Genomic DNA, 23,130 nt, shown 5'->3' with positions numbered 1-23,130 from the left:
GGATATTTTGGGGGGAGGCACTAGATGCTGTACTGAAAATTTGGTGCCTCTACCTCAAAACACAGCCCCCCCAGAGCCCCAGATACCCGTTATTTTCCATTATTTTCTATGGGAATAAATCTCCATAGGGAATAACAGAATTCCCAGCAGACATTTCCCTCCCCCCGCTTTCTGATGACCTTGAAGTGGGGGCAGAGCCTCCAAACCGGGGGATCCCCTGCCCCCAGCTGGGGATTGGCAACCCTACATTCCACCAGGCCCTGGTTGAGGCTAATCAAATATCTTTTGTGCCAGGGACTACCAGTAGATGAACATGAACATATGAACATACGAAGCTGCCTTCTACTGAATCAGACCCTCGGTCCATCAAAGTCAGTATTGTCTTCTCAGACTGGCAGCGGCTCTCCAGGGTCTCAAGCTGAGGTTTTTCACACCTATTTGCCTGGACCCTTTTTTGGAGATGCCAGGGATTGAACCTGGGACCTTCTGCTTCCCAAGCAGATGCTCTACCACTGAGCCACAGCCCCATTCATGGCTCTCCAGGGTCTCAAGATGAGGTTTTTCACACCTATTTGCCTAGACCCTTTTTTGGAGATGCCGGGGATTGAACCTTGGACCTTCTGCTTACTAAGCAGATGCTCTACCACTGAGCCACCATCCCTCCCCTGCTCTCCAGGGTCTCAAGCTGAGGTTTTTCACACCTGTTTGCCTGGAACCTTTTTTGGAGATGCTGGAGATTGAACCTGGGGGGACCTTCTGCTTCCCAAGCAGATGCTCTACCACTGAGCCACCGTCCCTCCCCTGAATGATGTGCAGAGCACAAAGCTCTCTGGGGCATATACGGGAAGGGACAGTCCCAAAGGTATGCTAGTCCAAGGCCATACAGGGCTTTAAAGGTCAGCACCCTAACCTTGAAGTGGATCCAGGACTTAACTGGTAGCCAGTGCAATTGGCATAGCATTGGCAGAATGGGCATCCATATAGATGTCACCATCTGCAAGCATGCCGCCACATTCTGCACTAGCTGGAGTTCTGAAGTCAGGTTCAAGGGCAGACCAGTAATTCAGCGTGGATGTGACTGTTGCATAGATCACTGTAGCTAAGTGTTGGGGAAATGAGAGATGCAGGAACCCTTTCAAGCAATCTCATTTCTATGTGTTCTTTTGGGGAGGGAGAGAAGCTGCTTTCTCAGTTTCATCAAGAAAGAGAGATAATTAAGAACATAAGAACATAAGAGAAGCCATGTTAGATCAGGCCAATGGCCCATCCAGTCCAGCACTCTGTGTCACAGAAGAACATAAGAGAAGCCCTGTTGGATCAGGCCAATGGCCCATCCAGTCCAACACTCTGTGTGACATAAGAGAAGCCATGTTAGATCAGGCCAATGGCCCATCCAGTCCAACACTCTGTGTCACACAATGGCAAAAATTGTTTATATATATTAGGGGGGGCGGAGGGGCGGGAAACCTTATTTATTGAACTCCAATCCCAAATTCATTAGAATCTATAAGAATCTGGTATGCATACATCATTAATCCAAAATCAATGTTTAAACATTGTGCACAGTGATTTTATAAAAGGATATATCCTGGTTATTCTGTCAAGTCACATTACACATAGTCATTGGCCAGAAGAAGGAACAAGAATACATTCACACATCAAGTACCTCTTTCTATCCATAGGAGCCAATGTAACTGCCAATCTACTCTGTGACAAGCATCTGACATATAATGATGTATACAAGAGAGCTCAACCCTTTATTACCGTATATACTCGAGTATAAGCCGACCCGAATATAAGCCGAGGCTTCTAATTTTACCCCAAAAATCTGGGAAAACTTATTGACTCGAGTATAAGCCGAGGGTGGGAAACGCAGCAGTTACTGGTAAACCTATGGTACCTTTCATATACCCTATACAGTGAATTGTTTTACTTCGTGGCTGGTGCTCCCGCGGCTCCCGCCTATGCACTCATCTCGAGTCCCCCTCCCTACTGGCCGCCTCACGCCCGCCAATAACTGTGGGCGCATCACATCCACTGTGATTGGCGGCGCTTGTTGTCACCATCTCCCCGCGGCTGTAGTAAAAAAGCTGGGCGGGCAGCTGATTAAGCTTGAATCAGCCGCCTATATTACTGAATAGAGTGATCAGCCGCCCGCCCGCCTATATTACTGAATAGAGTGATCAGCCGCCCGCCCGCCTATATTACTGATTAGGGTAATCAGCCGCCCGTCCGCACAGCTATTTTACTACTTACCATAATCATTATTATAGCCGCGTGGGAGCTGATTAACCATCAATATAGGCATGTGGGCGGAATAGTGACTCGAGTATAAGCCAAGGAGGGGGTTTTTCTGCCCAAAATTTGGGCAGAAAAACTCGGCTTATACTCGAGTATATACGGTATTCTGAGTCAATTGAGTCTGAGGAAGCTGATAAAGGGTTAAACTAAGTTGACTCAGAGAGTCAAGGTTATCTATGAGAGTCCTAGGAAGCTAGGTTCTGACACTTTTATCTATTTAGAATTTGATAGTATATAAACATTCCAAAAGGCAAAGTCATGTGAGGCAAAAGACAGCGTTATCTGTACCAGGAAGGTTACATCACCTGAAGTGTCCTAAAGCATCCTGGGAAACAGAACCATAGTTTCACCTATAGAGTCTAATTCATACAGACGTTGAAATAGCATATGCTTAACATAAGCAGATGACTGAGAGTCAATCCAGCCCTCAGTCTGCAATGCAAATCCTGGGAGGAGTGATAGGGAACAAGTTGCCTGACCTGCTGGAGATGATTAAAGGTAGACCTCAAGAGCAGCAACCTGGGCCTCCATTGGAAGTGAGGCATCCAGGATCACCCCAAGGCTCATTGCCCTCAGTGCTGGCATCAGAGATGCCCTGCAAGTGTTGGGAGTTGGATTCCCAATCCCAACCCAACCTCCACAACTCAGGTACAGGACCTCCGTCTTCATTGGATTTAATATTAACCAGCTCTGCTGGTGACAGCCCAGCTCAAACCCCAAGACCGACGGGTGAGGCGATGCATTGGAGATAGAATTGTCCCCCTGCGGCACTCTGCATTCCAGTGGGCTGGGCTTCTTTTGTAAAAAGAAAGCCTAGCAGGTACTCATTTGCATATTTAGCCACACCCCCTGACATCACCACTGTTTCACACAGGGTTTTATTTTAGAGAAAGCCTAGCAGGAACTCATTTGCATATTTAACCACACCCCCTGACATCACCATTGTTTCACACAGGGTTTTCTTTTAGAGAAAGCCTAGCAGGAACTCATTTGCATATTTAGCCACACCCCCTGACATCACCATTGTTTCACACAGGGTTTTTTCCTAGAAAAAGCCCAGCAGGAACTCATTTGCATCTTAGCCCACACCCACTGATGCCAAGCCAGCTGGAACTGCCTTCCTGTGTGTTCCTGCTCCCCCCCAAAAAACCCCTGCCAGTGAGTACTGCAGAGACACTGGGTGAGATCAGATGGGTTGGTTGCTGCGGCAGCCTCTTGGCTTGAAAAAATTTGATCCAGGTTGACACACAGCTCAGCGATCAGATGGTGCCCACTGGATGCCTGAGACAGGCATGGGCAGCACACACAGGACGAAGCATTCACGCACTGCACCTGTGCATGCCTGGCATGCCCAGAATGATCACTTGGCTGGAAATGCACCATGAAGGCTATTTAATGTGTATGGTAGTCATCCTACGATGGGATAAGGATGAGTGGGCCATGCAGAGCAGTTGTGTGTGTGTAATTTTGCACATTAAATCTGAGGGTGAGGGTGGCTATGGTGGGCCAAGAAGGCTATCTTATCGCAACCACTCTCTCCCCAAGCATCACCCTCTGTCCCTGACCATGGAGAAAGGAGGAAAGCCATTGTACAGCAATCCCCCATATCCCTACATTGGCAAGTCAGTGGGTCAAGAAATTGTAATCAGTCAAGTGTGCTCTCTCTTTTTCCAGTGTGAACTTCTCTCTGCCTTCTTATTACAGATCTGCATTTGCAACCATCAGCAGCCAGAAGGGGGTATGTGTATTTTAATTTCATCGCAGCGCACAAGGAAAAACAACTAAGTTTCTCCTCTATGGCATAACCTTTTCACCCGTGTCAAACAGGGGTGGAATTCTACAGGAGCTCCTTTGCATATTAGGCCACACCCCCTGATGTAGCCAATTCTCCAAGAGCTTACAAAAATGCACCTTATAAGCTCTTGGAGGACTGGCTACATCAGGGGTGTGTGGCCTAATATACAAAGGAGCTCCTGCTAGAATTCCACCCCTGTTGTCAAATATCTTTCAAGAGGGTGGTATGCTCTCTTTAAAGGAGAGATCAGAGCTGGAAAAAGGTGTCTACAGAGGTCATCCTTGAGGCCAACAAGTCTGGTCTCCATCCCATGCCCAGGGCAGAAGCCAAACTGGATGGGATCCAGGATGAAAGCAGCGCTCAAGAAAACCTGGAGCTGCTCAGCTACCACTCTCTCAACCACTTTATACTAAGAAATGGCAATTTCAAAACCGGGTAGAAGTTGGAAAGGACTGCAGGGTCCAGTGATGTGTTTTTTTAAAGGCTGATGCACCACTGCCTCCTTGAAAAATAGAATATATTGAGGAATTTGGATCCCTATCAAGCTGTGAAGATATGCATTTTTTTTCTTTGCAGGTTTAAAATGAGCAAAACCAGGGCTTTTTGCAGCAGCAGCAACTTCTTTGCATATTAGGTCACACACCCTGATGTAGCCAATCCTCCTGGAGTATACAGTAGACTCTTGGAGGATTGGCTACATCAGGGGTGTATGCAAAGAAGTTCCTGCTACAAAAAAAGCTCTGAGAAAAATCCTTACTCTGGGCGTTTTCGCACTCACCTTAATCAGCAGCGACGCCCCTCTTCACCGCGCAGGATCTGCGCGGATTTCGCACTAATTGCCGTGGAGCACCCGGAAGAGCCGGAAAGTCCCGCAGCTTTTGCGGCGCAAACGGAAACCGCCAAAAACCAGTTTCCATTTGCGCCCCAAAAGCCGCGGGACTTTCCGGCTCTTCCAGGTGCTCCGCGGCAATTAGTGCAAAATCTGCGTAGATCCTGCGTGGTGAAGAGGGGGGTCGCTGCTGATTAAGGTGAGTGCGAAAACGCCCTCTGAGTTTCAAAAAAATTCTCTTTCAGCAGAGAACAAATAGCAAGGGGGAAGTCAGTTCAATTGCTTTCCAGAAGTAGCTCAGCCCACTTTCATGCAGATGCTAATAGATCTAACAGGAAAGATAATGGGTTGGTCAAGCTCTCCTCCTTCCCTAAGCAAGGGACAAATATTTTGAAGGATTAAATATTAGAGAGATTTCAGGAAGGAAATTTCTGGAAACGTCAGAAAAAAAACTTCTGGAATAAACATAGGTTTTTTTAAAAAAAACCAATGTTATACTTTATGAAATAATGACAAGATTATAAAAAATAGTTTTGATGTACATATGAACTTACTTTATTGTTATCCTTTTTATTTTTAAAAATGCTTTAAAAATGCTCTTGGATTTAAATTTGGTTATGATAACTGTGATATTAGGATGTAAGAATATATAATGAAATAATGAATGTTAATAATAGTAACTAGTGATAATTAATGTTAGGTTTTAGTAACAAGCATAATATATAGAAATTAGTGAATACTTGGTATTTTAAATTATGTTTTATACTTACTCTGACATCATTTGTCCTTATGATGAATAAATAACAGATAAATATGATACTTATAATGCCCCCTTTTCATTTTTTTTCTTTTTGTACCCCCATCTCAATTTATAACAATAGAAAAAATATTGAAGAAAAACTTCTGGCCTGACCTGGTCAGTTGTGGCTAAAAGATGATGATGATGATGATGATGATGATGATGATGATGATGATGATGATGATATTGGATTTATATCCCGCCCTCCACTCCGAAGAGTCTCAGAGCGGCTTCAATCTCCTTTACCTTCCTCCCCCACAACAGACACCCTGTGAGGTGGGTGGGTCTGGAGAGGGCTCTCACAGCAGCTGCCCTTTCAAGGACAACCTCTGCCAGAGCTATGGCTGACCCAAGGCCATGCTAGCAGGTGCAAGTGGAGGAGTGAGGAATCAAACCCGGTTCTCCCAGATAAGAGTCCACACACTTAACCACTACAACAAACTGGCTCTGATCAAACTCAAGGGAGGTGATTAAACTCAAGGGAGCGAGGAGGAAAGTCTCTTTGGTACAGAGTCCATCAGAGCAGACAGAACTCTTAACCAACCTTGATGTCTTCACACTTACCCAAGGCAGCCATTTCTGTAGGGGAACTGATCTGACTTCAACTCTCCATCTCCTTCCGCCTCTCTGAAGCCTCTACCTAGGAAAAGTACAGACTTTCTCCACAACATGAACCAAAGCAGCTTACATTATTCTCCTTTCTTCCTTTTGATCTGCACAACAACCCTGTGAGGTAGGTTAGGTTGAAAGTCTGTGAATGGTCTGAAACCACAGTGTAGACCAAAACAGGAGGGAAGCAACCTCAGCAGGGCATAATGAAGCTTAGTCCACCCTGCAAAGTAGCCGGTTTCTCCAGGGGAGTTGATCTCTGCCATCTAGAGAGCAGGTGTAATTCTGAGTGATCTACAGCTCTCATCTAGAGATTGGTAACAATAGTTCCCCAAGAGAAAATGGCTAGTTTGGAGGGTGGAGTCTATGGTATTGTACCTGTATGAGGTCCCACCCCTCCTCAACCCCCCCCCTTTCCAGGCTCCATCCCTCAAATCTCCAGAAATTTCCCAACCTGCAGTTGGCAACCCTTCCCAACAGCAGTAGCAAACAGCCAGGTGCAGCTCAACCTCCAGGTGGAGCCTGAAGATCTCCTGGGATCACAACTGAACTCTAGACAACAAATCTCTCTCCCCCTGGAGAAAATAACTGTATTGGAGGGTGGACTGTGGCATTTATTCAGCTGAGGCCTCTCCCGTTTCCAAACTCTGGCTTCTGTAAACTCCACCTTTTACTGAGAGAACCAAGCTTCATTGCCTTTTACTGAGAGAACCAAGATTTATTATTTGTTTGTTTGTTTGTTTGGCTTATATCCCTCCCTCCTCGCCAAGGCAGGCTCAGGGCAGTTTACATTCCATAAAAGTCATAAAAACTAGTATTGATATAAACCTCAATCATAAAAATATAAAAATACAGAATAAATAAAAACATAAACAGTATTGGGTGCTATTTTGATCTCAGAAAAGAATATGCTAATGTGTTGATGATGGCAGATAGGTCCTAATGTCATGATTGTGCATTTGAGGTGGACCAGATAGTTCTGTTATTATGAGCCAGATGGTTCAGTGTCTGTTGTCATTGATCTTAGGTAGCAAATGCCTGGCGGAAGAGTACTGTTTTGCAGGCCCTGCAGAACTATGCGAGCTCTCACAGGGCCCTAACCTCCTCTGGAAACTCACTACACCAGCACGGAGCTACAACAGAAAAGGCCCTGGCTCTGGTCATCTTGAGCCTGGGGGCCCTCGAGGGCCGGGAATCAAAAGCAGGTTTGGCGACCCTGACCAAAGTGCTCTCCAGGGAACATGTGGGGAAAAGGCAGTCCCAAAGGTCTGCAGGTCCCTGGTCATATAGGGCTTTAAAGGTGATAACCAGCACCTTGAAGTGAATCTGGAAAGCAATAGGTAACCAATGAGTAGATTGGTAGCCTAGCAACAGCTATTGTCTAGTAGCTTCCCCAGTGCCCCAATTTTCATCTGTCCTGTATCTAGCAGTGGGTGGGGGAGAGGAGAATAGCCAGCAAATGGCATAGCAGAGCGACTAACTGGCGGTTTATGGGCAATCACTGATGGAGTGCACACCACAGCCAATGGGAGAGCTGGATTAGGCCAATTCCATTCGTGATTTATATTTTAGAGCAGGGGTGTCAAACTCATTTGTTATGTGGGTCGGATCCAGGGCTTCTTTTGAGCAGGGATGCATAGGAACACAGTTTCAGCTGGCTTGGTGTCAGGAGGTGTGGCCTAATATACAAATGAGCTCCTGCTGGGAATTTTCTGCAACAAAAGCCCTGGCCGGGCCATGTGTGTCATAAAATGTATCCTCCTAAACTTGTAAACCGGCATATATCTGTTTTACTGTATGCTGATGATGCTGTGATATTATATCAAACCCCAGTTGGTCTTAGGCGAGCCCTAAGGAAGTTCAGCATGTTCTGTGAAGATGAACTTCTCACAATAAACCATCAAAAACCCAAAATTGTAGCCTTTGGGAGTAGATCAAAACCCAGGAATCGGGCAATAAATGGACATCAGATAGAACAAGTTGACAGTTTTAAATACTTAGGTGTAGTTTTACAGGCCTCTGGTTCTAGGGTTAAGCATAGTAAATATGTTGCTGATCTAGGGGAAAGATCAGCAGATGCCATACTGAAATTTGTTCAAACTCACGGCAGATACTATGTTCCTGCAGCCCTGAAGTTATATAAGGCCAAATCATTGGCACAACTGCTCTATGGAAAGTTTCTAGGGCCACCCTCCTCATGCTTTGCCCCACAAGAAATAGTTCAGTCCAAATTTCTAAGAGCCATTCCACAAGTTCCAAAATGTGTATCCAATGCTTGGATACGAATGGAGTATGGTAAGGTTTGAAGCTAGGGTTTGTATTCTATCCATCTATATGTGGCTGAAAGGTCATTTTAACCCACAAGGCCTGTTTCCTTTGATTTTCCAGGATGATTTCCAATCCAGTTGGCTCAACGCAGTCTACAGCTAAATTCACAGAATTTGCTTTTCACTCCAGTTACTCTTATCTTACGGACTTGAACAAGCTAAAGGGCTAATTAAACATAGAACTGAGGACATAGAGCAACAGTCTGATATCTCTAGTGCATCCAAACTTGGGGTGTTGTTAAATATCAAAAGCACTACTGAGCTGGCATCATATCTGACTTCACTGGAAGGAAGAAATTTTAGAAGGGCATTTGCTCTAGCTAGATGTTCTGCCCTTCCATCTGCAGTTATGCAAGGAAGGTACAATAAAATCCCCTATTCTGAAAGGCTATGCTCTTGGCCTCTAAGTGAAGTTGAATCTGTAGAGCATATGTTTTTCAGTTGCCCATATTATAGGGAGGCTCATTTTAGAATTATTTTGCTCCATTAGTCGATAGGACATCAGCTTATATTAATACAAACAAAGCAAAACTTAATTGGTTCCTATCAGATAAGAATTCAGGGATTACGCATTCAGTTGCTGAGTTTTGTGCTCTAATTCTTAGACTGTGGGAATTGCATTTTAAAAGTTCTTAAATTTCAATCTCTATTTTGGTATACTATGTCTGTTTTTATTTTTTTTGTATTATGTTTATACTGTATTCTGGTTGTGAAACTGTAATAAACTTTGATGATGATGGTAATGCCAAGTAGCGAAGATACAGACTTTGCAATTAGCACTCGTAGGTCTTAAAAGTGTGTATTTTTTCCTGCTCAATCCAGGGAACTGGGCAAAGGAAGCTCTGGCTCTTTCCTTCCTTCTCCAGCGGACCAGGAGGGGAAGGAGCCAATAGGAGGGAGAGAGGCTTGGCTCAGTAGCTCTGCTATGTGATTGAGAGAACCTGGCAAAGCAAGCTATTTCTCCCCCCTTCCTCCCCAAGGAAAGGAGCCTTAGCCAGTGGAGAAAATAAAGGTTTTGCTCTGTAGCTCCTCTGCGATAGAGCAAGCCTGGCAAAGCAAGCTGTGATGCAGAAGAAAGCGAGAGAGAGGGAAAAGGAAGCAGATGACAGCCAGTTGCTTGTGGGCCTGATAGGAGCCCTTTGGAGGCCTGATTTGTCCCCGAGTCACATGTTTGACACCCCTGTTTTAGAGATTAAGAAAATAACTAAAAAGATCATAACTCAAGAAAGAAGTCACGTAATCAGTGATGAACTTTTGAGAATATGGTTTACATGCTTGAATTTATTGAGCCCCTCAAACTCTTTGCTTATTTCCCCAATAGAAGCTTCTTATGATAAGAACACAATAAATAAAAATGATTTTTAACATATGGCATGATGATAAACACTCAATGACTGATATATTATCAATTAGTCTCCAAGACTACAAGGGATCACAAGTATTGAAGGTATTGAGATCTAAGATATGTGACTAAATCTGAACAGCTGATTATAAAATAAAAAGAGCATTTAACATGATGGAGATATAAGATTTTACTCCAGCTAAAAACAGAAGATAAACTAGTGAAAAAAAATGTATGATTAAGTGGATGCAAAACCTTAAAGAACTAATATCTATGTAACAGTGGGAACTACTATGGGGAAAAGATTTCAAATTTACAGTCAGCCAGACACTAAGAGAAAATGGGTAGAAAGAACATTGAGAAAGCACAGAAAAACTACAAAGGGAAATGGTGGAAATGTCAAGATATACATGGAACTTTCTTTTATATGAGGTGGACTTTTTAAGAGGCAAAAAGATATTGGAAAGAAATACACCAAAAATGTCAAATATATTAAAGTTTAAATTCACAATGAAAGTCAAGGAATGTTCTGCCTAACAAATTACCAAATATTTTAGAAGAGATATTCAAACAGAAAAAGAGAAGAGACCGAATTTTTACCCCACCCTTTACTTAGAGTGGCTAACAATCTCCTTTCCCTTCCCCTCCCTTCAACAGACACCCTGTGAGGTAGGTGGGGCTTAGAGAGCTCTCCAAGAACTGCTGAACACTGAATATTCAGGATGTTCTGTTAAGATCAGATTTCAGTTGTGCAATATGTAAACCTCCTGAACCTAAGGGACATTTTACATGTTATTTGTGTGCAACAAGCTCCATGGCTCTGGAGATTAAGGAATATTATCAGGTTTCACCAACTGCAATACAAAGAGGTTGGTGTATGTAATAATCTGCCCTTGTCGGCTCCTGTATGTAGGAAGTACAACAAGGGCTATTCAATCAAGAATTTTAGAACACAAAACATGTATTAGAAATAGGATGACAGAGGCTTCTCTTGTTGAGCATTTTGTTCAACATCATCATAGTGCTGACACATTAAGATTTTGTTGTTATATTTAAATATATTGGTCAGAATTACAATACTGTGAATGTGAGTAGAGACCTCCAACAAGAGGACCTTTAAGCTTTTATCTATGTCTCTCAGAGGGCTAAATCAAAATATGAACCTTACCCATTTTATTTATTGTATTTACTTTAGACTGTCAAGGCATTTTGGTGCTTTAAGGTGTTGTTCTGGAAACATATTGGGCAAACTTGGTGATTAACTGTTAATTTGAGATTGGTAATTGAGTAAAGTCTTTGACAGTTGCACATGTACAGCTTTTTTCCCTTCTTTCCCTTTCTTTTCTGTACCCCACTGTTTTCCTAAATAAAAAAAGAAGAAAACTTCACTTTATGTTGGAAACTCCAGTTTGAATTACTATATTTTTTACCTGTTCCAGAAAAAAAGAGAGAGAATGTCTGCCAATATCTGGTTCTGCTCCTGTCATTGAGGATTCATATTGCCTTAACTGGTAGAATGTCTGTCAAATAGTATGAATTATTGGGGGCAGGGAGATATAACCAATTTTCTAAATGAAGAAAGATATTTATAGATAGATAGATCTTCACATGCAGGCAAATTATTTGCAGATGCAAACCAGAAAGTTAGTTTCAAAAGCCCATAAGGCTTTCTCTCTCTCTCTCTCTTTTAAACTATGCTGGTAATCTTGCATGGATTTTCAGATATAAGAAATGTTGGGCCATAACAGTGCATTTCTTATAATTACTCTGCACTCAAATTATAACAGGTATTTTATTTACAACTCTCACCTAAAATTAGCATTGCTTGAATAGTAATTCTTTATCATACAACACATCTTAAAACAACCAATGCTCCTCCTCCTCACCCTTAAATAGCAAATAAGTAATGAAGGAAAGAACCCAACTCCACTCTAATGAACAAGAATTCTCCAGCTGACTTCCTTTAAATATTGACTGTTGACAAAAGAAGGCCAATTAATAAACTAAGAAATACGAATAACATCCTCTCCTGCTAATTCATAAAGAAGACCTTTTGAGCTTAGAGCAGTAATTTGTGTAAAACATGCTGTGAATCAAATAAAATTGTGTCTTATTTTATAGAGGCATCAAGATTAGAGAGATGTTAGGTTTGAACTGGAACGTACTGATTCTAGTCTTCTACCAAGTCAGTCAGTGACTATCATTCAGTCCACACCTCCACTGTAATATGGGAATAATAACACTGACGCACCACTACAGAACTCATAATGCGTGAAGTGCATTGAGCACTCAGGAAGGTGCTGTACAAACACTACATAGTAACTTTAGAAAAAAGGTCTTCAGTAGTATCTTTAAGGGCTCTAAAATATCTCTTGAACAGTTTGGGCAGTGGCATCTGAGACAGCTATAGCAGTACAACATTATTTAAGTTTCAAGACAATTTGCTAAAGCCTTTGTTAGGAAGATGCAGCAGTGGAACTTTTTCTTTGTTAGAGTCCATCTGTCATCCTTTACATAGGAGTCTCTGATGCTGCCTTGTCCATAAAATTGTTGCCTGCTCACTCACATGTGACAATATGTCAATTATTTTTAAAAGCCTATGATCCTCATCTTTTTTTATAACCAAATATGCCCTTTCAGTTGAATAATGAAGCACTGAATAATGATGGCCACAATCCAGCAGCTGAATACTACAAATACTGAAAGAGCTTTTCAGTGACTGACTATTTACTGACGTGTGATCATGGATCATTATTGATTTCTATTCTATTTCATTGCCTAGCAGAGAGATTTATTGTGCAGGAGGTCTGCTTAATTTCAGTCTGGGACTGCAATAGGAAAAAGAAAAAAGAAACAGAACTGATTTCAACTGTCTAATGTTCAAAGATTGTGCATCAACGAATGAAATAGCATGTAATGAATGAAGATGGCATCATCCTGAAACAGGGCAACACCCAGAAGGTAATGGGGGCAAAGCATGGTGTGTTATGGTTGTGCTGATGTATGTTCCTTCCCCCCTGCCACTCATTTCTTCTTGCTAGTGCCTGCAACAAAGGAGGATACTTGGGCCTCTCACTATAGCAGTAGACCTGATACCCCTATACTTTGATAAAATCTGTATTGAGCAATGAATAAGTCACTGTGCTTGAAACTAAGATCCAAAGAAGAAATGCACTTCTCAACAGGGTGAAGAGAAATCAATCACTATACGATCGTGAACAGAAACAGAAACAGAAGTTCCCGCCATATTGAAGTTGCATAGCACCATATAATGTTTTAAATTGTATTTTATTGGTTTTAAACTGTTTTATAGAACTGATTGTTAGCCTCCCTGAGTCCGCTTCCAGAGAATGCAGGATAGAAATTTAAAGTAATACATAAATAAAATAAATACATTCCACTTTGGAAACCCACATTTGGCTCTGTGGGCTTAAAACAGTTTTCCATGACAGTTTTGGGGCATGTATGGAGGGCTATAAACTAGGAAGTGGGATTAAAAATCCAAATTATACAAATGGAAGTGCCTTCTTGTTGCAGGAGTTTAGAAACCACATCATAGTTTGCTGGAGCTGCAAAAGTCTTTAAGGTATTTTTTTTTAAAGTTACAGCTAAGTTTTATTCATATGGTCAAGATTATTGGTACAGAATTGGTACCATTATACACATAATCAAAATTAATAAAAATGAAATTCAAGTCTCAAAAGTCAATGACACAAGTTATCACTTTAAAAAAAATAGTCAGCCAGAAGACATCTTTTTTATGCATCACAAACCTGAGAAAATGATAATACTTTCCCTCAACCAGCTACAGTTGAGCCCAGTTTTGTTCTAGACACACAATCACTCAGGGAATAATTTCTGCATCTATAGCTCTACTAAGGAAAATGCCCACTCCATTCAGCTAACTTTGAAAGGATACCAACATCCATCTTGAGAAATTCTTGGAGATTCAGGAGTCGTACTTGGGCAGGGCAGAGATTAGGGAGGGAATTTAGCAGGGATATGTCAGAACTTGTATCTTTGCTGCTGGTCCCCTATAATGTGACCAATGCTGTATGGTAGTTTTACTGGGGCTTAGAGCTGTATTGTTAATGAACCAAACTGACTCCATGTTGTAACCTTTGCCTAACCCAGAGTGCCTGAATAGTAATTAACCTTGCCCCACTGGTATCCAAAATATTTGGGGCTGTAGAATGAGTTATGTCTTGTCTCTGCACATTCTCACACTGGAACCCTTTGAAGCCGAATAGCATGGCCTTCGGAGTAGGGAGGCATCCTCTCTACTGATAGTGATGGTGAGAAGACAGATGCGCCCTACAATGTGAATTGTGGCTTTGTGAGATGTTTGCTTTACGTGTATAAAATCGAGCTGATGCTGGCTCTCGCCATTACTGTTATCTTGCCTTTTCCAGTACCTAGTTCTCTTCAATAAAATCCTAGCTTTGTAACCAAGTATGGGATCCGTTTGAAGTTCTTGAGTTCTGACAGGATATGATGCTACAGAATCTGCAATTCAAAGTTGCCATTTTCTCCAGGGGAACTCATCTCTGGAAATCAGCTGTGATTTGAAGCCTCACCAGGAGGTTAATAACCCTAGCAGCATGGCAACCAAAACAGGCCCTACCAGATTTTCTCTCCATACAGCGAGGATCAGTTGACAGAAGGCAGTCTACCAAATAAAATGGTCAGAGTTCATTCTAGATTTTTAAAATCTATAACCCACTCTTTGGATCAGACTAGAATCCTTAATATTAAAGGTTGTCTTTCGAAACAAGATTCAGCTAGCAAGACAGAGACACCCCCCCCCCCACAAACCATCTCTTTTAAATTGCAATTGTGTTTTGCATGTTGTTACAGTGAAATAAAATAACTGTTCTAATCACATCATTTGCTTTTACTCTGGGTACGGTATGCAAAATGATTGGCCATGCTGTTACAACGAAGCACTTCCTCTCTCCCCCAGTTAATTTAGTGATGATGGCTATTGAGATGATAGTAGAGTCTTATCATTTGTTCAATTTACCTTTTTAATTGAAAGCTTACAGTGTGTTGTTCTAAGAGTGCCCATTTAAAAACATTACTTGCCATCTGCAACATTTACCACCTGCTCCTCAAGCTTTGGCTCTTGGGCAGGAGAAAGTATCTGCAGGAGTACCAGATTGACTAAAAAAACAAAAGACTGAAACGATGAAAGGCTTCATGATAATATTTTACTATTCTGTCCTGGAACTGAAGCATTGAACAACTATTTGAAACGCATCAGGGTTTCTTAGACAAAATCCAAAGGAATTGTGAATTATCTTCTGTCAGTAAAGTGACTTCAGCATTCTGTAACAAAATGTATTTTGTGTCAATTTTGTGGAACAAGCTCCCAATCCGTAAAGTCTTTGTATACCTTACAATATCTCATGTTCCCGGGGAGGCTGTGGAAATCATGAATGGGTACCTGGAAGTAGTTTTGGGTTAGATGAGAGCTAACAAACTGAAAAATAATCCCAGCAAAATGGAAGAGCTACTGGTGGGAGCAAGGATTGACATAGAAATTTTTAAGTGTCTCTCCTATTCCAGATGAAACTGCATTCCCCTAAAGGAGCTGGTCTGCAGGCTGGGGATGTTGATAGACTCAGGCTTCCTGTTGGATAAGTAGGTGGGGGTAGTGGCCAGAAACATTTTCACTAACTTCAGGGGTAAGCCAGTTGTGACCATTCCTGGGTAAAAACAAACGAACAAACAAAAACTTGCCACAGTGGTACATGCCCTGGTAAAATCGAGATTAGACTGCTGCGATATGCACATATGGATGCCCTTGATGAGTATTTGGAAGCTACCATTGGTACAGAATGGTGCAGTCAGAAAGCTGACTGTAGTGCATCATAGGGACCATAGCACTCCAGTCCCATTCTACATACAGTGGCTCTCAATTTGCTTCCAGCCCAATTCCAGGTTCTGGTATTGACCTTTAAAGCTATATATGGATCTGGGCCAGCATATTTAAAGTTCTGCCTACTCCTATGGAACCTTACCACATGGTCATCTTCAGGGGCCCTGCTTCAGGTGCCCCCCCCCCCCAATCTGAGGCTAGATGTGGGCAATCCATGAAAGATCATTCTTGGTCATGGAATAAAAATTATGGGACTTCCTTCACAGAGCAATCCAGAATTCCCTCAGCAGCCAGTGCAGATGACGCAGCACTGGCAAAATGGGCACACACTTGGCCAGTGCTGCATCAACTGTACTGGCTGTTGATAGAATTTCAGATCCATTTCAAGGTGCTGGTGTTAACCTTTAAGGCCCTTAGTGGCCAGGGACCAATATATCTACAGGACTCTTCCCATAGGTGTAAGCCAAAATGTCCTCAAAACGAGGTTGGAGAATTGTCAGGTGGGCACCTGGCTTAATCAGGATCTTTTACCTGTGTATACAGGATTCCACATCCAGAAATTAATGCTTAAAAATATTAGGGACTCTAATTAAGCAAAACAGTTAAAATTTATTCCATAAAAATATAGGCTTCCATACAAGATAAAATACTCATAAAATCATACATACAGTCCTAAGAAAAATAGATAGAGAGATAGGGGAACACATGGGTAGACGAACAGGGTGATATTTACCGATCGTAGTCTTCAAGGAAGGCTCCAATGGTGACAAGCGAGGAAGTGGGAGAGGGGACCCGAAACTTGGCCTTAGAATTGGGGATGTATCTAGACAGTGGAATTGGGATACTGCTAGAAGCACACCTGTGGGCAGCTAGTCCACAGGTTATAAGGACTACCTTGAGTCCTTAGGGGATGGGAGGTACGAGGGAGGAGGAAGGTGGTCAGCTGATGCATGACCTCCCAAAAAGGGGAGGCTTCGCAGTGACCAGAAGGACTGGACTGCTGCGAGAGCCAATAGAAAGTTCATTGGTGTCACCTAATTGGGTGCCCATTCCTGACCAATGAACAGACTTGGATCCTGGATACTTGAGTGAACTTTCAGGTTGAAATGGACCAGGGTGGGGATGCTCAAGGGGATAAGAAAGAGAAGAATGGGGGAAATCACTGGGTGGAGGTATGCTTGAGTTTACCAAAGGATGACAATAGAGGGCCAAATTGTTATCTAAAGTAACACCCGGTTTACACAAAGGAACTTGGCTCAGGCTGAAGATGGTCTTCCTCTTCTTCTGTCTTCTTCTTGGTACCAGTCTTTGTCTTGGGTTCCGCTGGACAAAGACAGTGGCGGTTGGGCAATTAGCCAAGCCTGAGGTGGGTTGATTGCCTACAATCACAGGTGACATCTGGCGAGTACGTGAGCCTTTCTCTTCTCTGGAATGGAGTCTGGCCTGGTAGGAAAATGGCTGCATGTGGTGTTAGCCCTCCATAGTGGATTCCATGGTCAGTGCTTCAAAACCGTTTGCCTGGATAGCTCCTGGCGGCGCAGTCTCCTCCGCTTCATGGCCGAGATGGACGTCATACAGAATGGTGGAAGGCCCTCCGTTCTCCTGGCAGGCACTCTTGTACCGGTCTTGAGTGCCTTTGTAGCGTTGTGGCTGCTAGTACTTCATAAGTCCCTTTCGCCCCTGGATAGGTTTGCTTACACTCTCTGGCCAGACGTGTGTGAGCTATTTCTCCAGGTGCTCTGGCAACCAAATTGGTAATCACGATGTTCTGTAAGGGATTTTTCCTCACATAGGTGTCCTGCTGGGCCTCACACTCATTGGCCAACTTTTACTGAAAGTCCCTGGCCCAAAGGATGTCCATCTAGCCTCAATCAGGGCAGGGCTTTTTCAACCCTGACCCCAAACTGGTGGAACAAGTTCTCAATAGAGATCAGGGCTCTGTGGGATATGTTACAGTTCCACAGGGAACTGGTAAAAGGGACCTGCTTTGCCAGGCTTTGGGGGGGGTGAGCCTGCAAATATCAAACACCATTTGGCCCCTCCTGTTATAGCCTCCTATAGTCTGCTATATTGCTGTGTCACTGAACTACAATGCCTGAGACCAGGGGTGGCTAAACTTGCCTAACATAAGAGCTACATACAATAAATGCCAGATGTTTGAGAGCCACAAGACATGAATATCAGATTTTTGAGAGCTACAAGGAAGGCAGGCAGGCAAATAGATTGGGGGCAGGGAGAGGTGGAAAGAAATCAACTTTAATTATAAGTATATTCTTGAAGCCACTGACTGTTTTGGCCTGGGAAGTGATTTGAAAGGTGCAATGCCTTCTCCAAGCTGGCTGACTGGGTAGTGAGCAATGTTCCCTCTAAGCTGCAGAGTCTTGTGAGCAAAAATTCTACTTTATGAGCTGCTGGTATTACTGTTGTGAGCTACTGGCATTAAAGTTGTGAGCTACTGCATAAATGGGTGTGCTCTGGGGTCATCCTTCCCGAGGGTTGCACAGAAAAATAAATACACACCCACCTGATACATGTTCATAACGATAGACAAGTCAATGGATAAATTGTAATAGAATGACAAACATGTGTGAGCTGGAGGCTAAAAATCTGTGAGCTAGCTCAATCTAACTCAGCTTAGAGGGAACACTGGTAGTGAGGGCTTCAAGAGCTGCCCAATATGTGTGAAAGAGCTACATGTGGCTCCCAAGTCCCAGTTTAGCCACCCCTCCCTGAGAGCAATGAACTGTACCAACTGGAAATCGTATAGGTCTGGCCTCTCCTTTTTGCTGTTATGCTATGCCAGGACTTCATAAATGATTGTTTCAGAACATTATCTTGTTTTAAGGCTTAATGGTTTTAGAGTGTAGAATTGATTTTACTGCTTATTTATAAATGTGTTTTTATATGTTGTAATTGCCCCGAGCCTGCATGCAGGAAGGGTGGGGTACAAATTCAATCAATCAGAAAGATTCTATTGTTTACCTCTGCCATCGTCTTCCACCAGTGGGTAACGACTTCTCTGTGGTTGCTTTTTGGAGTTCCCTCATTGAGGCTCTCTGACCCTCTGTCCCATTTGTATGCTTGTGTGTTTTCAATAAAAAAATGAATTATTGCTTCCTACTTTAAACTGATGTACAGAACGTGGTCCATAGGTATGGGCAGTAAGCTTAAAGCTTTGGTGTAAAGCAAGAACTAGCTCCCGAACGGCATGTTTGGAATGGGAAAGAAGTATCTGATATCCATTTCTGCTAGATCTACAGGGCTCTGCTAAATGTTTTGCTGTATGAACCTCTGTTTGCTAAATGTTGCATCCTCGGGTATCTCAGCACCTGTTGGCTTAATAGCAAACGTGTTTGGGAAGGGAGAATTTATTTATTTATTTTATTCCACTTTTATCCTGCCCTCCCCGCTGAGGCGGGCTCAGGGCGGCTCACACAGACATGCATGTGCATGATTCGACATAATAGCACAGCATTAAAACCATAAATAGTAAAATAGACCTAAGATACATTTAAAAAAAATGTTTCGGTGTCATGATCGTACATTTTCCAATTTTATAATTCTCCGTATAGCAGATCTTAAGTTACCCTCTCTGCAACTGCTATACAGCAGATTGTTGGTGGTGATTCACATGTTGCTATAAACCGTAGTGGCTAACAGCCTAGTTCACAAATGCCTGGTGGAAGAGTGCTGCCTTACAGGCCCTGCGGAACTGTATGAGCTCTCGCCGGGCCCTGACTTCTTCCGGCAACTCATTCCACCGGCTTGGGGCCACTACAGAGAAGGCTCTGGCTCTAGTTGACATGAGCCTGGCCTCCTTAGGGTTGTAGAGAAGTAACAGAGGATAGAGAGGGTGCATTTCCCTGACCAATGTTTTTCAGCTTGAAAATGCCTTCCCACATGGCTTTTCTACCTCCCTCAGCATCAGGCAATTTGGAAGAGAGAATTGGCAACTCCAATTACTTCTGTGCTCAAAATTGCCTCCTTTTGAAGCTGCTTTGTTTTAAAAAAAAAGAAGCCACAAAGCAATAGGAAATCATTATACACATTCAAATGTAATGCGTAGATTTCTCATGGCCTTTTTTGAACAGGAATGCACAGAACACAGTGGCTGGCTTGGTGTCAGGGGTGTGGCCTAATATGCAAATGAGCCCCTGCTGCGAAACAGTGGCGATGTCAGGAGGTGTGGCCTATTACACAAATGAGCCCCTGCAATGTCAGCAATGCTGACATATTGGATTGTGTGCTGCAAACCACAGAGCACCAGTACCAGGAGGCAACATTAGGTGAAGGCTTCAGCCTCTGTGCCCTGGTGTTGATCCTCCAGCATAAGTGGTTGACAATTGTGTGAGACAGGATGCTGGGCTACATGAACCACTGGTCTGATCCAGCAGGGGCCTCCATGTGTTCTTATGTGATACAAACCAGACAAATTAACTTATTTTGCTGCAACACAGCCTCTTAGTATCTGTTTCTGAAGCTCTCCATAAGACAAAAACAGAACAATCAAGTAGCAGTGCTGTGACCGCTTGTACATGACTACCACAGCATGAATCCAGAGGCCTTTTGCGCAGCCATAGGACACAGAAGACGTCATTAGTTGCACAGGGTGTTTCTGCCGAAACCTGTGTTTCTACTGACTGAGAATTCTGTCCATTTAGATTCTATATGTGAAATCGATGTTATATATAGGGAAGTCTTGAACTACTAGCTAACACTGCCTTGGTTGCCCATAATGGTGAAAGATGGGACAGAAAGCTTTAAAATGCAAATTAAGTGAATAAATAGCAGAGCAGTGTCACTGGGAAATCAAAAAACCCTCCATCTTTAAGTCAATATTTATAAAAAAAGGTTTGGAGGGTTGCACAGAAAAATAAATACACACCCACCTGATACATGTTGAATATATGAACATATGAAGCTGCCTTATACTGAATCAGACACTTGGTCCATCAAAGTCAATATTGTCTTCTCAGACTGGCAGCAGCTCTCCAGGGTCTCAAGCTGAGGTTTTTCACGCCTATTTGCCTGGACCCTTTTTTGGAGATGCCAGGGATTGAACCTGGGACCTTCTGCCTCCCAAGCAGATGCTCTACCACTGAGCCACCGTCCCTCCCCAAATGTTCATAATGATAGACAAGTCAATGGATAATTTGTAACAGAATGACAAACATTCTAGATTATTCTAGGTAGGCAGCCGTGTTGGTCTGAAGCAGTAGAACAAAGCAGGAGTCAAGTTGCTCCTGCTTTATTCTAGATTATTGATCAGTTTCATCCATTTATATCAATTTGACTATTTTTTGAACACAAAGTATTTTGGGGGGAAAGATAGAGTTAAAAGGAAAGCTCTGCATACAGATGGAATGAAGTATTCTTCCAAATCATGTATTTTTGGTGCATGTTCATTTTCCCCTGCAATAATCTCTCCCTGACGAGCAACACAGGGCTCACACTTGGCCATTTTAAAATAAGATTCTCAGACTCAATTGATTTTTAATAATGTATTTCTTAAGATTTTGAATGTTAAAGATAGTTCAGTGAAAAACAGAGACAGGTGGAACTGAGGATAATGGTAGTCTTGGGGAGATGTTTTGCAAAGCACCTTAAAATGGTCCCACTTTTGTGTTTCTTTTTCTTTGTAATTTGCTTAAAATAACATCACTTGAGTTGAGTCCTGGTCAGATATATCATGAGATGAAGGCAGAATTCTCAAGTGCTTGGAGAATAGTAGCCAAAACAGCAAACTGGAGTTCAGTTAAAAAAAAAAAAGTTAACATTTACAAAAAGTATCTCTCTTGTTCTTCACACAAACCATATATTGTCAATACGAATTCTCAATAGGAATGTGGTTTAATACCGTACACTTGGCATTCCTCCACATTCAGCTGGAGCAACTTCCCTGCCATCTGAGCAGGTTTTTTGCTAAATGCCACTGAAGTGGCTTCACTTCAAAACAACACTCGAGAAGGTTTTGTTTTGTTTTGGAGGTTTTTTTTTTAATTTTTTAAATGTCAGTGTTCTGACTCTAGCATAAGACATACTTTCTATCTGAAAAGTTCACTGTTTGGCTGTTGAACCCATGAATGCCTATTGCTTAGGCCAGGACAAACTCTTTACGTCGCAGTGCGTGCTAGCGCTTTATTTCAAGTTAATCATGCACTATTGAGAAGTACCAGAAAACAACAAATTCCCATATGCCATTCAACTTTGTACATGCTGTTTGGAAGCTCGTTAATAATTTGTGAATTAAGGAAGATGTGAATCTTAGAAAGAAGAGGGATTTTAATCACTCCTTTTGTTCCATCATGTTTTTGAATATTTTAAAGCACAACCAAAGAACACATTTGGGTCACAAACAATACTAACAGTTTAGAAATTTTTTTTTTGACAAACATTAGGATTTTTATCTTGCTTCTTCAAGAGATCTGGCCTTAATTAGTTTTTGCTTCAAGAGAGACTAGCACAGCTACCCTTTTGGAATTTGGCTGTAATTAATTTTGCTTCGTTTGAGTTGATTTATGTTCTGGTGAAGTAAAGCATGTCATCGTGCCTGATCCAATAACAATTTATATTTCAGCAAATTCTGTTTTCATTTGGTCATTTTCCTACCATACTCATTTTCATTTGCTTTCATAGTTTCTTCAGTCCTCAAGAACTTTACTCACCCAGTTTTCAAAATCAAGAAATGACTGAACTCATTCAAATCAATTACAATGACATATATATATATTCACTGTGAAAAAGTCCAGTCCTAAAATAATATTTTGCTATATAGATGCATTTGAATCCAATGATACACAAAATGTAGGGACTTCAAATGCATTATAATAAGGTGTATTTTTCTGTATTCTATACTGATAGACCCCCATCAATGAGAAATACAAGCCCACCTTCCTGTGTAGCTCAACACAGTTTATAATTAAAATACCACATAGCTCCGAATCGTGGGTTTTATACCGTCATCACCTGCGACTCCTTGAGCGCTTTCATCAGCGCTGCCTTCACACCATCCTCAACATCCACTGGAGTGACTTTGTGACCAACACTGAAGTCCTCAAGCGGGCGGAGGTTACCAGCATTGAGGCACTGCTGTTGAAGACGCAGCTGCGCTGGGCAGGGCATATTTCTAGGATGGAAAACCACCGCCTTCCCAAGATTGCCCTGTATGGCGAACTCTCCACCGGCCATCGAAATAGAGGGGCACCAAAGAAGAGGTACAAGGACTCCTTGAAGAAATCCCTTAGCAC

General features: G+C 42.4%; 1 protein-coding gene across 1 annotated transcript in view; it reads right to left on the bottom strand.

Annotated features, from left to right (window-relative positions):
* Positions 1-23,130, bottom strand: part of ARHGAP15 (Rho GTPase activating protein 15) — an 884,620-nt gene that overhangs the window by 559,509 nt on the left and 301,981 nt on the right. The gene's annotated exons all lie outside the window — the stretch shown is intronic.

The sequence above is a fragment of the Heteronotia binoei genome, chromosome 16 (assembly GCF_032191835.1).
Source record: "Heteronotia binoei isolate CCM8104 ecotype False Entrance Well chromosome 16, APGP_CSIRO_Hbin_v1, whole genome shotgun sequence".
NCBI classification, from domain to species: Eukaryota; Metazoa; Chordata; class Lepidosauria; order Squamata; family Gekkonidae; genus Heteronotia; species Heteronotia binoei.
Note: the sequence above shows the minus strand (reverse complement) of the source record. Positions and strands in the feature narration are given on the sequence as shown.